Below are 13,785 nucleotides of genomic sequence, written 5' to 3' on the forward strand. Positions count from 1 at the left end.
CACAATGGGACGGGGTCTTAGAAAGAGTAGGTCAGAACTGCAATCTGCCTTTGCTGTGTGGTCAATTCTTTCGAAAGCTGGTGTACCGATTTATGGCTTTCAGTTTTACTCTTTCCATAGGCTTCCCATAGGCTTCCATACTCTTTCCATAGACGAGGCCTTAGAGTTCTTTGAAGGGGTTAACAAACATGCAGACAGGGGAGATCCAGTGGATTTAGCATACTTAGATTTCCAGAAAGCCTTTGACAAGGTATCTCATCAAAGGCTCTTATGTAAATTAAGTTGTCATGGGATAAGAGGGAAGGTCCTTTCATGGACTGAGAACTGGGTAAAAGACAAGAAACAGAGGGTAGGCATAAATGGCAAATTTTCCAAATGGAGAGGGGTAACTAGTGGTGGCCCCCAAGGGTCAGTCCTAGGACCTATCCTGTTCAATTTATTCATAAATGATCTGGAGAAGGGGGTGAGCAGTGAGACGGCAAAGTTTGCAAATGACACTAAACTGTTCGAGACAGTCAAGACAAAGGCAGACTGTGAGGAATTTCAAAAAGATCTCATCAAACTGAGTGATTGGGCAACAAATGGCAAATGAAACTTAATGTGGATAAGTGTAAGGTAATGCACATTGGAAAAACTAACCCCAACTATACTTAAAATATGATGGGGGCTAACTTAGCTATAACTAATCAGGAAAGAGATCTTGGAGTTATCGTGGATAGTTCCTTGAAAACATCCACGCAGTGTGCTGAGGCTGTCAAAAAGGCAAATAGGATGTTAGGTATTACTAAAAAAGGGATAGAAAATAAGACAAGGAGTATCTTACTGCCCCTATATAAATCTATGGTATGCCCACATCTTGAATTCTGTATACAGGTGTGGTCTTCTCACCTAAAATAGATAACTTGGCATTGGAAAAGGTTCAGAAAAGGGCAACTAAAATGATTAGGGGCTTGGAACAGGTCCTGTATGAGGAGAGGCTAAGAAGATTGGGACTTTTAAGAACATAAGAACATAAGAATGGCCATACTGGGTCAGACCAAAGGTCCATCCAGCCCAGCATCCCATCTGCCGACGGTGGCCAATGCCAGGTGCCCCAGAGAAGGAGAACAGAAGACAATGATCAAGTGATTTATCACCTGCCATCCATCTCCTGCCCTTGTTCTGAAGGCTAGGGCACCATACTTTATCCCTGGCTAATAGCCATTTATGGACCTAACCTGAAAAAATTTATCGAGCTCTTTTTTAAACCCTAATAGAGTCCTGGCCTTCACAGCCTCCTCCGGCAAGGAGTTCCACAGGTTGACTGTGCGCTGTGTGAAGAAAAATTTCCTTTTATTAGTTTTGAACCTACTACCCATCAATTTCATTTGGTGTCCCCTAGTTCTTGTATTATGGGAAAAGGTAAATAATTTTTGTATATTCACTTTCTCCACACCATTCATGATTTTATATACCTCTATCATATCACCCCTCAATCGCCTCTTTTCCAAACTGAAAAGTCCCAGTCTCTCTAGCCTCTCCCCATATGGGACCCGTTCCAAGCCCCTAATCATCTTAGTCACCCTTTTCTGAACCTTTTCTAATGCCAATATATCTTTTTTGAGGTGAGGAGACCACATCTGCACGCAGTACTCAAGTTTAGTTTCAGTTTTCAGTTTAGAAAAGAGGAGACTGAGCGAGAACATGACAGAGGTATATAAAATTATGACAGGTGTGGAGAGGGTGAATGAGGAGAAATTATTTACTTGTGCCCATAATACAAGAACTAGAGGACACCAGAGGAAATTAATGGGAAGCAGGTGTAAAACTAAAAAAAGAAAGTTCTTCTTCACTCAGCGCATAGTTAACCTGTGGAACTCCTTGCCAGAGGAGACTGTAAAGACTAGAACTATAACAGAATTTCAGAAAGAGCTAGATACATCCACAGAGGTTAGGTCCATAAAAGTCTATTAGCCAAGGATAGGAATGATGTTTCTGGCCTCTGATTGTCGGAGGCTGGAGATGGACAGAAGGAGACAAATTGCTTGATCATTGTCTTTGGTCCACCCCCTGTGGGGCACCTGGCACTGGCCACTGTCGGCAGACAGGCTGCTGGGCTGGATGGACCTTTGATCTGAGCCAGTATGACTGTTCTTATGTACTCCCCCACCCACCCGACCAACCCTTTAAGAGACTGGCATAGTTACAGATTGTTTTGGCTTTTCCATAGTGTCTAACACCTCCAACACTCCTCTCTACCTCCCCTGTCATTTAAGGCTGCTTGTGTTTGCTGACTGGACTCAGATCTGGCATTCTTCATGATTTGCAGAGGACATGCTCATTTTTCAGTCAGAGCAAGGAGCCTTCCCACTCCACATGCTAGAAATCCTAAACCAGTGACTGATAAATAGCATTCCCTTTCTCAGGAAGGGATGGGTGCTGCTTCCAGCTTCAGTGGAAGTAGGAAGGGATTACCTGCCCCATATCTTTAAAGGGCTTTACCTACACTCCCCTGACGCTGGAAGAACTTTGTTGTTTCCTTCCCACACATATGGAAAGATAACAAACAGCTGCAGGCTGCTGCTGGCCACTGACGAAACGCAGCCACCTCCTGGTTAGAGCATGGGCAGCTGAGCCCTGAGAATGCATTGTGCACTGGGCCCCGGGGAACCTGACTGCAGGTCGGGGTGTAGTCACAGGTGGGTCTGAGCAGCCCAAGGCTCACACAGTCTGTGCTGGAGCCAGGGAACAGGATGGGGTAGAGAGGCTAACGCTGCCCCACCTGGCACTGCTGTTGGTAAGAAGTGTGGGGACACAGCATCTTACCCACTCTACCTGGGTCTCTGTCAGGAGAGCAGAGCTGTTACCAGGGCTGATCCCACTCCGCCCAGCACTCCGGCTGGGGAGTGGGATTGGGGTTTGGGGGCTTAATCCCTGCCTCCGTCATTGCCAACCCACTCAGAATTGTGCCCCCTTCTGGCTACACCACTGCTGCAGGCACTTCAGTGAACACAGCCGGAGAGGTGGGTTCAGCCACAAGGATGAATGCGTAGGAGATGACACAGCACTGTGCTCCCTTGGGGCAGATGAAGAGGGTGCTAAGCCCCTATCCAAGGGCTGCTGTAAAACTGACAGGATCAAGGCAGGAACAAAGTCAGAATAGCGTCCCATGCACACCACAGCTTAGCTGAGGGGCAGAGAGGCTGCCAGCACTCTGGGCTGGAGAGCCATGTGCTTTCCCAGGTCACCAGCTCACACAGAGGCAGGAGGAGAAGGAAGGAGCCAGTTGGCCCAGCTGTTGCTGAGGTGACTGATCTGGCTCTTCCCAGTGCTAGACAGAGGACTAGTGCCTGAACAGATCAGTCAGCGGGATATGGGGGAGCAGTGGCATCTGGAGGCATTAAAGGGGCACAGCAGAGAGAGGAAAGCAAGAGGGGGAGTTCGTAAAGGACCAATGGGTGGGAAGCAGATGCAAGTAGTAACCAAACACTGCCTGGCACCCACTCCCACTCACCAGCCACCACTGCTCATAGCATGTGGTCAGGGCCAGCTGGAAGTGGGATAGAAAGGTAGGCCCCTGTTAGCCAACAGCCAGCACCAGAGCCAGGGGCTGCGCTGATGGACCAGAAGGGAGAACAACTGGCCCCAGATGCTGCAGCTTTACCCTGCCACCAGTTTTGCATGCTCATCACCATCTTTGACTACTGAATCCCCACTGGTGGATGGGTGGCTAGCAAGCAGTTATATGGCCAGCTGCAGGAGCCACTGGTACAGCTGGGAAAGTGGAAAGAAAATACCAGACACTTTCCCCATTTTTAAGAAAAAGTCAGCAAACCTGAAGGAGGGCTTAAATACAGGATTGTTCCTTTAAAAACCAGACATTTGGTGACCTTACATTGAAATATTCATGAAGTAATAAATAAAAACAAGGTATTTTCCTTAAGATATGGGATATTTTAAAAACTTTAGGTACTAAATATTTATCATTATTCACTTTTTCGGATCATTTAGTGAACTGAGATTTAAAAATAAACAAGTGGTGTCCTTTTATACACACACACCTAAACAGAAAGAGAGAGAAAAAATATAAACAATTGGGAGTTGTCAATATTTTAAAGGAAAACTCCAAATACCAGGCAGCCATCCTAGTCACAAGGGCTATGTTTACACTACAGAGATCTTTCGAAAGAAGCCCTTCCGGTAGATCTCTTCAGAAAGAGATTCTTTCAAAAGAGAGCATTTACACACAAAACAGCGGATCAAAGGAGTGATCTGCTCTTTTGAAAGAGACCGTCCACACAGCCCCTGCTCTTTCGAAAGACCGGGCGAGGGATCAAAAAAATCAGGCCCCATGAGGACTGTTCTTCTGAAAAAAGGGCCCGTTGTCTTTCGAAAGGAGGCGCTCTTCCTGAAATGGGAAAGGAAGAGTGATTTTGAAAGGAGCACCTCACTCTGTTAATTCACTGTCGAACGAACGCTTTTTGGGTGTCCTTACTGTGTAGGACCTTTCAAAGAGCCCCCTTCTTTTGAAAAATCTTTTGAAAGAACTAACTAGTATAGACGTAGTCCAGATGTCATTCCTAGGTCCTAAGTACAGATGGGACCACTGTAATAATCTAATCTGACCTTCTGCATGACATAAACCATGAAATATCAGTGACATAATTCCTGTTTGAACTACAGCCTTTCATAAACACCTTATTTCGATTTTTAAATTGCCAGTGATTAAGAATCCACAGCAGCCCTTGGTAAACTCTTCCTTGTTCTGTGTTAACAGTTTACACCTTGTTCCTTCTCTGAATTTGTCCAACTTCAAATTCCAGACATTGGATTGTGATTTACCTTTTGCTGGATTGAAAATTGCTCAATCAAATAGTTGTAGGAACTTCCTCAATGCCTCAGTTCACTCCTTTGTCTTCTCTTTGTTAAGATAAACACATTGGCTTCCAAGGAATTTTCACTGTAAGCCAGCTCCCACCAAATTCAAAGCCATAAAAAATGTCTCAGGCTGTAAAATCTGGTCTCCTCTCAAAAGCTGGTCTTTTACTTACTTTTACCCCATACCAGTATTTCTCAAACTGAGGGACCCCAGCTCAAAAGGTGATGACAGGGCTGTTGTAAGGGGATTGTTGTATTGCCACCCTTATATCTGCTACCTTCAGAGCTGGGAAGCCAGACTGTGAGGGCTGCTGTTCAGGTACTCAGCTCTGAAAGCAGGGCTACCAAGGACAGCAGTGCAGAAGTGAAGGTCGCCTGATATGGGAAGATCGTCACTTTTGGGGCAAGTCATCATATTTATTTTTGCCATTTTAAAATAACTTCATTGGTGAGAAACAGATAGCCACTCCAGGCTTAACTGTCAACAGCAGTTTAAGAGTTTATTCACCAATTTGCAACTTGAAAGTGAAGTAAGTGTATTAACAATTACTCTAACGTAGCCGTGAGATCTGTGAGTAGTATTTTCCCCATCCCACAGAGACAGAACTGTGGTCCATTTTAAACTAGTCAAAGCCTCTTCATGTGATAGAATGGGGCAAGATTAGATCTCAGGAGTACCTGGATACAGTCCTATATTTTAACAGTTTCATTGTTCAAATTGTTTGTCATTGAGACGTGTGGACTCCTGAACAAAAAAAAAAAAGGTTTAACAATGAAAAGTGGCAATGTGGACAGCTCTGTCAGCAGGAGCTATGGTCCGCTCAACAATGCTATGGTTCCTTGCTAGGTTGGTTTTGCCTTGTCTTTAGGAGAGCTCTCTCCTGGTAGCAAAGAGCAGCTAGAATGCATACCTTATAACGGCCTGGCTGTAGTGTCAGTGGCACAGCTCTGCCCTTGTACGTAGTGCAGTAAAGACACTCCATGAGTCCCCATTCTGTCATTTTGCAGTATTAGTGCAACTCAAGCCATGCCCCTCATCAGAAGGGACGAGTAATGCATTATGGAAGTACTAGCTTGCCCATCAGACCCTGTACCAGCACTTGTCAGCCCAGTCTCAAGCACATGACTGGAAATGTCAAGTCAAAAAGCTGAGGTCCCATGGACCCTCATTTTCAATGACATGTAACCATACTCTTAGATCAGCCATTTAGACATAAAGCTTAGCTTAGTATTTTAATAAGGGATGAAGGAGACTTAGGTACACTGGGTGTCTAACTCCTAAAAAAGCCCAGTCCTAAAACTTTTCCGACTACTTAGACAAAGCTGGTGGATTTGGTAGAGCTTAAGATGCAACTAAGATCTACAGTTATAAAATTTCACTATAGAAAATGAACATCCACCTGCTATTTGTTATTATTTTTTTAAAAATTGTGGTCAGTGCTCATTATAGCATTATCTTACAATGATTTTACTCTTAAATCTTCTGATCCAAAACTCTCCTTTTTCCAGTAATTACAGAATCTCCTTGCAATAGTACCCGAAGCATGACCATTGAGGTCAGGTCACTTGATTTCCCCTTCATATGTACAAGGTAATTATGTGCCTGCTGTAGCAGGCAATCAGTTGAGGATGTTATAAAGATAATATTTATCAGGGAGCAAGATTCTCAATCTGACTATAACACATCATGTGTCAGTGGCCTTTAAGACATATGATGAACATCATGAATGAGGTGCACAGAACAAATTAGCAGAGACAAGTGCAGGAAGAACTTATCTTGTGAGATTCTGGCAATATTTTTAAGTAGGAATTTTAATCAGGAATGTATCTAAAAGGTACATTAAATATTACAGAAATATCCAGCATTTCAAATAACTCATGTTTCACTAGAAGAGCACTATTTACCTCTGTCAAATCCATCAACCACTGGATATTGCCTAAAGGTCATTCTTGAAACTGTTAACCTCTTAACAGTAGCTAATTATGCCAGTTAATAAGAAAACATGTTGCTATTATTGTATAAACTGATACTCCAGTACTGTAGATGGTCTGGTCCTCAGTCTATTACATTTTTCACTTAGCACTAATCACTTATATTTTGTTAGAATGAAATCTCAACCTTTCTTACACTAATGTGTATGGTATTTGAATAGACGTGCTTACCTACTAATTATCCACCAGAGACTCTTCACTAAGCATTTATACTCTAAATGGTAAGGTCACAGTAATCTCCATATAAATTTGCAAAAGGAAACAATGTTGACAACAATAAAAAAAATTGCATGTGGCTCTAGTGTTAAATATTTACTTTGTTCCTACCTGGGCCTAAGTAGAGAATATACAGCTTTCATGGGGTTAGATTTACTGGTGTCTAAAAATCAATGGCCTGAATTTTGCTGTCAGTTTGATGAGGGAAAATATTGGATAACTGCTGATTTCATTTGAGATCACATCTGACCACAGAATTTGGATCAGTACCACCATGATTTTAAATCTAAGCTTCCAACCTCTATGAACCTGCAGCCTCGACCCTAGGATCTTTGGGCCACTAATGATCCCACATTACCAGAAGCAGTTTAGGTGGGAGGACCATGGGAGACTGTGTACAGCAAGAAGTACCACTCAGCAGGAGATCTTCACAACTCCCTTCTTCTTGGAAATGGAAAAGGTTTAGAAAAGAGAAACACAAATAAATGATCTGGGGTTTGGAACAGCTGCCATCTGAGGAGAGATTAATAGAACTGGGACTTTTCAGTTTGGAAAAGAAACAACTAAGAGGGGACATGATAGAAGTCTATAAAATCATGACCTGTGTGGAGAAAGTAAAGTTATTTACTCCTTCCCATAGCACAAGAACTAGGGGTCACCCAATGAAATTAATGGATAGTAGATTTAAAGCAAACAAATGAAGTACTTCTTCCCACCATGAACCATCAACCTGCGGAACACCTTGGCAGAAGATGTTATAAAGGGCAAGACTATAACAGGGTTCAAAAAAAAGGTTGATATATTAATGGAGGATAGGTCCACGAATGGCTGTTAGCTTTGATGGGCAGGGATGGCTGGACCCCTAACTTGACTGTCCATGATCAAGATATAAATGTCTTATAGAATCAGAAGGGACCTCAAGAGGTCATCAAGTCCATTCCTTTTGGCAGGACTAAGCACCCTCCCTGGCAGACTTTTTTTTAATCTAGTTGCCCCAGACTCTGAAACGGCCTCCTCAAGGACTGAACTCACATCCTGGGTTTATAAGGCTAAAGCTCATACCACTAAGATGTGGCACTGTCTGAGCTGGGCATTTCCTGGGATTTCCTTCCATTTCCTCTTCTATCATAGCTACCTAGTTTTCAAGACAGTTTAGAGATTCATTTCTTCATCATTCTATCCAACTTGAATGTAAAGAGCACTACCTACATCCACAGGCCAGTGAAAAATTAAGCGGCTTTCTGGGTTCAAACACTTACTGACAGGCTGGGTCATTAAAAGTCTTCTCACTCTATGACAATACTGTATGTTAATGTTTCACAACCTTTCAAAGCTAAGGTCTTCCTTTTGGAGAATGAAATCATTTGTGGCCCATTTACAACATCAATATGCGATATTAAAGTCCCATGTCTTAACTTATATGTCTCTCACATTCCCAGACAGCCCTTCATCCTCCAGATACCTAGCACTGTTACCACTTTGGCAAATGCTAGTCTAGATCTTCATTATGTGATATTTTCTCTTCTTGTTTACATGCCTTGAAGAACAGTGACATAGGGCTTTTCTTCCCCGCAACAGTTAACCCAAGTTACCACATTCCAGTTATTCCATTCAAGTTAGCCTAGCCTGAAGGAGACCAGCAACTCTTGAGTTATGCAGAATGATTAGATTTGCTACACACAGTGATTGGATTAACGTCTGATGAATTGTGCTAACTGAGGCTTGTGGCCTGTAGCTGCTCCCCTCCTGCATTATCAGTTCAATGAGCAGCAGCACTGAAGCTTCAACCCACTCCCCTTGATAGGTCAGCTAGTTTAGGTCTCATGCTGTTGCTTGAATAGTGTAGTGGCCACTTAATGCCATGGGACAGATCTGGCACATTAGAGGGTACATGCCGGTGAGGGACAGGTGTCTGTGGGTGCTGTCTAACTATCATGATTTAGGTTTTCTAGGAGGTCTTTTCTAGCTGCTTTCTTTCGATCAAAGGCAAAGATGATTCTTACAAGGAAGCCAGTAGGCATTTGGTACATTTGACTGTACCTATCTTAAAGATTGTAGGGCAGTGGTGGGCAACCTGTGGGCCACTGGCCATGTGTGGCCCATCGGGGTTCTATATGTAGCCCAGAAGACATTTTGTTTACTGTTGCCCACAGGGTTGCCAGCAACCCCTGGTTTCCAATCAGGTAGGTTTTTCCTAATGGCATTTCTAAAGTGACAGGCACATAAAGCAATGGCACATGAAGTGAGGTGTGTGCTGATTGCACACAACATCGACTGCGAGAGCTAGGGTGTCCCTCTGCATCCATTCAAAGCACTGCTACAGTTCAATTGCCACACCCTGCAAATTCGGAGTCCATGAGTGCAGTTAGCAAAACTGCACTGCCTTGGGAGATCATTTTGGTTGCAACAATCTTGCAGTCTACTGAGATGCAGGAAGGCTGCTCATGAGCCCCAATCACTAGCTTAGGTTTCCCATCACTGCTGTAGGGTGACATTTGAGAGAGAGGGACCCATTAAGTGAGGAGTTGGAACTCCTAATTCAACCTTAATTTGTACCTTTTGATGGTTTTGGCTTTTACAGATCCTTCAAGTTGTCCAACTTTTCTTTCTAATCTTGACAGGAAGGGGCCAAGTTTCAGACCCGTAGGTTGGAATACTGACCACTAAAGCAGTTTTGTTTATATCAGGGTATTCAATTTTGTGAAAGGCATTCTTGATGTTGGTTCCCATTACTGGTGCTGCTTTTGCAATTCAGGCTCCAACTTCTTTCTTGTGGCTTCCCATGCTATTGATAATAGAGCTGAGATAGGTTAAATCACCAAAAATCTTGGATGAACTGCTGGCTAGAAGAATTTTTGGTTTAACCCCCAATTTGTTTTCAGGCTGACATGTCATTGAGTGTTCCAGAACTTTAAATACCACAACCAGCTCATTGAGTGATTAGCCAATTAGATTTATGTTGTGGAAAACTGACATTGGTAAGGATCTTATGATGGAAGTATATGCCTAAAATGAATTTAATTAGTGCCTGGTCAAGCACGGGCCAGTTATCTTGAATTTAAAGCATCATTTAACTTGCACTAGAGATTTTTCAGTGTGGTAAAGACTTGAGTTATGCCTCAAGCTAAAACTTCAGTGAAGACAAACCCCTAGTAAGCAATGCTCACTTTAAAAGTCTTATCACTGGCATCCTATTTAGCACTTATTGAAATGAATGTAGGCTGCTCACACAACAGAGCTATCTGTTCAAGCAACCTGAAATCTTCAGGCAGATGCCTATACCAAGTCACTGCCAAAACACCCGCCATTAAATCTTATGCCTTACTCTTCCCGCTTTTGCCAAAGCGAGAGTTGCATTAGCATCAGTGTTTGGTACAAGCATTGCTTTAATCTGGATTTAGGGCTTATCACTGCCTGGAACAAAGGCCACAGACTAAAATCTAGAATGTACTAACCTGCAACTGGTTTAATTTTGTGAGTTTCCAGGTTCATACCATTTCTGCTCATGATCACTGTTTATACATGTTAGGCTGGGTACAGGGGAGCTGACAGCCTCACCAGGCCCTTGGGCAAGGTATGTACAGTGGGGGGGAGGAGGGCAGCACCACACACCTGGAAAGGGTGGGGCCTCAGGCAAAAGGGGCAGTGTGCAGCCAGGGCAGCCAACCCTCACTGCCGCCTGAACTGCAGTGCCCTCCCTCTGCCCTTAGCACTTCCCGGAGCACAGCACTCCAGTAGCAATTTAAAGGGCCCAGGACTTGGTGCCATCACCACCGTAGATGCAGCGGCTGTGGCCAGGAGCCCCAGGCCCTTTTGAATTGCTGGGCCCCAGGGCATTTGCCCCCTTTGCCTGGCTGGGTACTAACACAAGAGGACTCCGTGTTTCTCCAGAATCAACCCAGCTCTCTACTAAAAGAATTATTTCCAGAAGTGCTGCAACTACTGCTAGCATTAGGGCCACAGGCATGTAGTTTGACTTCCTGGTGCCTCCTCCAGGTTCTTTCCTCCAGCTACCTGTGTGCCTCCCTCCATTTTCCTTGCTGATTGCTACAATCACCAGCAGTATAGACAAGATCTCCCACACTACTTTGTAAAAGCATTCATAGTGGCACAGTTACTGGGGAGCTATGCATCACAGGGAACCCCTACTCAGTTCTTAGTGCCACACACAAGTGAGTCTAACACCAATGTGCACCCAAAGCATTTTAGGAGCCCCACTCCCAGTAGCTGATTCTTACTCTCTGTGGTGTGCCCATTCACCATGACAGCAGGTTAACACAAAGGACTTAACACAAAGGTGAATCACTGGAGTTAATTCTGTAACGTAGTTGCACTAAAATGAGAGAGAAAAGACAAAAAAAGACAGATTTAATTCATTTAATATAATCATTCATTGTGGAACACAGTGAAGTTAATGAAGAACATGACAATTGGTTTCATAAAAGCAAAAAATAATCACAGTATCACATAATTGGTTTTATTAAAATAAATCAAAGTGGAAGAAAATTTAGATTGGATTAAATTAATGAAACAGCTATGCAAATTTCAAATGTTTTGGTGCAACACAGAAGAGAGGAAGACTGAGATTATCTGCTTGGTTCTCTAAAAGAGTAAATTAATGTCTGTGAGCCTGACTGGAAACATTTCAGCACTATCTCATGCAAAGTGGTGGGAATGATTTATTGGCATCTGTGAATGGGTGCTGAGCTCTCCTCAGTTACAAACTCTTCTCAGATGTGTTGTTTCAAAACCCTCTCTGGATATTTGATTCTGTGGATTGGATCCTGTACCGTTTAAGAGCTGAATTATGCCTCTGCAGCTATATCTACACAGCAATTAGAATCCCACTGCTGGCCCATGCCAGCTGATTCAGGCTCACGGGGCTCTGGTTGTAGGGCGGTTTAATTGCAGTGTAGTTTTCCAGGCTCAGGCTAGGTTCTAGAGCCCTGGGAGGTAGGAAGGTCTTAGAGTTTGGACTTCAGCCCAAGTCAGAAGGTATAGACTGCAAGAATACAGCCCTGCGAGCCCAGGGCAGCTGATCCAGGCCAGCCACAGATGTCTAAGTGCAGAGTAGACATTCCCTGAGATCCTGAATGGATGACAGGAGAGGAATCACTTGATGATTACCTGTTTTGTTCAATTTCTCTGGGGTACCTGGCATTGGCCACTGTTGGAAAACAGTATACTGGTCTAGATGGACCTTTGGTCTGATCCACTAGGGCTGCTTTTAGGTGCTTATCCTGGGGTATACTGCAGGAAGAAGGTAATGCAGTTCCTAAGCAGCCATGGCTGAAAGAATTATGCTTCTGGAGGTCAGACCAGCATAATGCCTCTCCAGCATGTTCAGAAAAGCATCCTTATGACCAGCACCCAGTGCAACTATAGAACCAATGTAGAATGTCCAGGCTTCCACACAGAGTCACAGCCCACCCAGAGTGTCCATGCCCCCTTTGGGTTAATGAATATGGGTTGCTGGTCACTTTTCTCTTGCTCTTAGATTGCACAGAATGCCACATTGACACTGCTCAACAGTTGTAAGTTGGGGAAAGTAGCTCCCATAACCATCTCTTTGGTATATTCACATCAGCAATTAATTTCTTTCAGGAATTTGGCCACAATGGTGGAAGAACAAGACAATTGTTCAACCTTTGAAAAGCTGTGATCTTTATTGACATTGTTTTAAAAGCAATAATGTGCTGTGTAACTGATGTTCTGTGCTGCTCAGGTGGTGAATATTCATAAGAAAGATCTTTAAAAGGCCTGGACACGGTTATGCGTTTGGGCTCATTTCGTGCTTCTTGAGTCTGTGAAGCCCAGTGATTTCTGTGGTCATTGAATCAGGCACTATATCTGCCTTGCAAAATAATGATGGAAGTTTAGCAGCCTAGACACAAATTTTACAACCATATGATAACAAGAAAACTATGCCAATAATATTTAATCCCCCCCGCATTTCCTACTAAATTTACTCTGCCCACATGAAGAACCAAGTAGAACTTTTCAGTGGTGACATGAGTTCATGTAACAGACAAAAACGACGTCAGCATTACCTGAATTCAAAAGGAAGTTGGTTCCAGTGAGCCCTACCAGTTGGTACTGGAGCTGCACTAATGGGAATCATTTATGTAAATAAGTCTTTATATAAAGAAAGAGGAGATTGTATACTAATGCCTGCATGAAGGCACTGGTTTGACCCAGTCTATTTGCTTCTGTTTCAGAATTCAAAGGCATCCTTTGATTGCCCCCGGACATCAGGGAAATAGCTTGTGAGGCTGGAGGTTGTAGAGCAGCAATGGAACCAGACTGCTGACCTGCAAAGTAACATTAGGCATTGAAAACACAGTCAAAGCTAAAATAAAAGCAAAAATAAAAACAGTGAATTCCCATTCATAAAACATTCACTGCCTTATTCTAAATGTTAAACCAATTAAAATAGCCTAGAGACATTATTCCATTATAAACCTGACACCTGTAAAATTTAGCCCTCTTTTTACTTTCAAAGGACAAAAAATACATATGAAGCCACAAAACTCCTTTTACATTACTTTTTTAAATGGCCAAAATGTTTAACTTCAAATTTGACTACAAAAATAATACACTAGATTAAAAGAAATTAGAGATAAAAAAGATCTGTTCAGCCCCTTCTCATACCAACCTCTATATATACTTGATTTTGCTCTCCAGCATTTATTTCTGTTTATTTTCCAAACCCAGATTAAA

The sequence above is a fragment of the Carettochelys insculpta genome, chromosome 6 (assembly GCF_033958435.1).
Source record: "Carettochelys insculpta isolate YL-2023 chromosome 6, ASM3395843v1, whole genome shotgun sequence".
NCBI classification, from domain to species: domain Eukaryota; kingdom Metazoa; phylum Chordata; order Testudines; family Carettochelyidae; genus Carettochelys; species Carettochelys insculpta.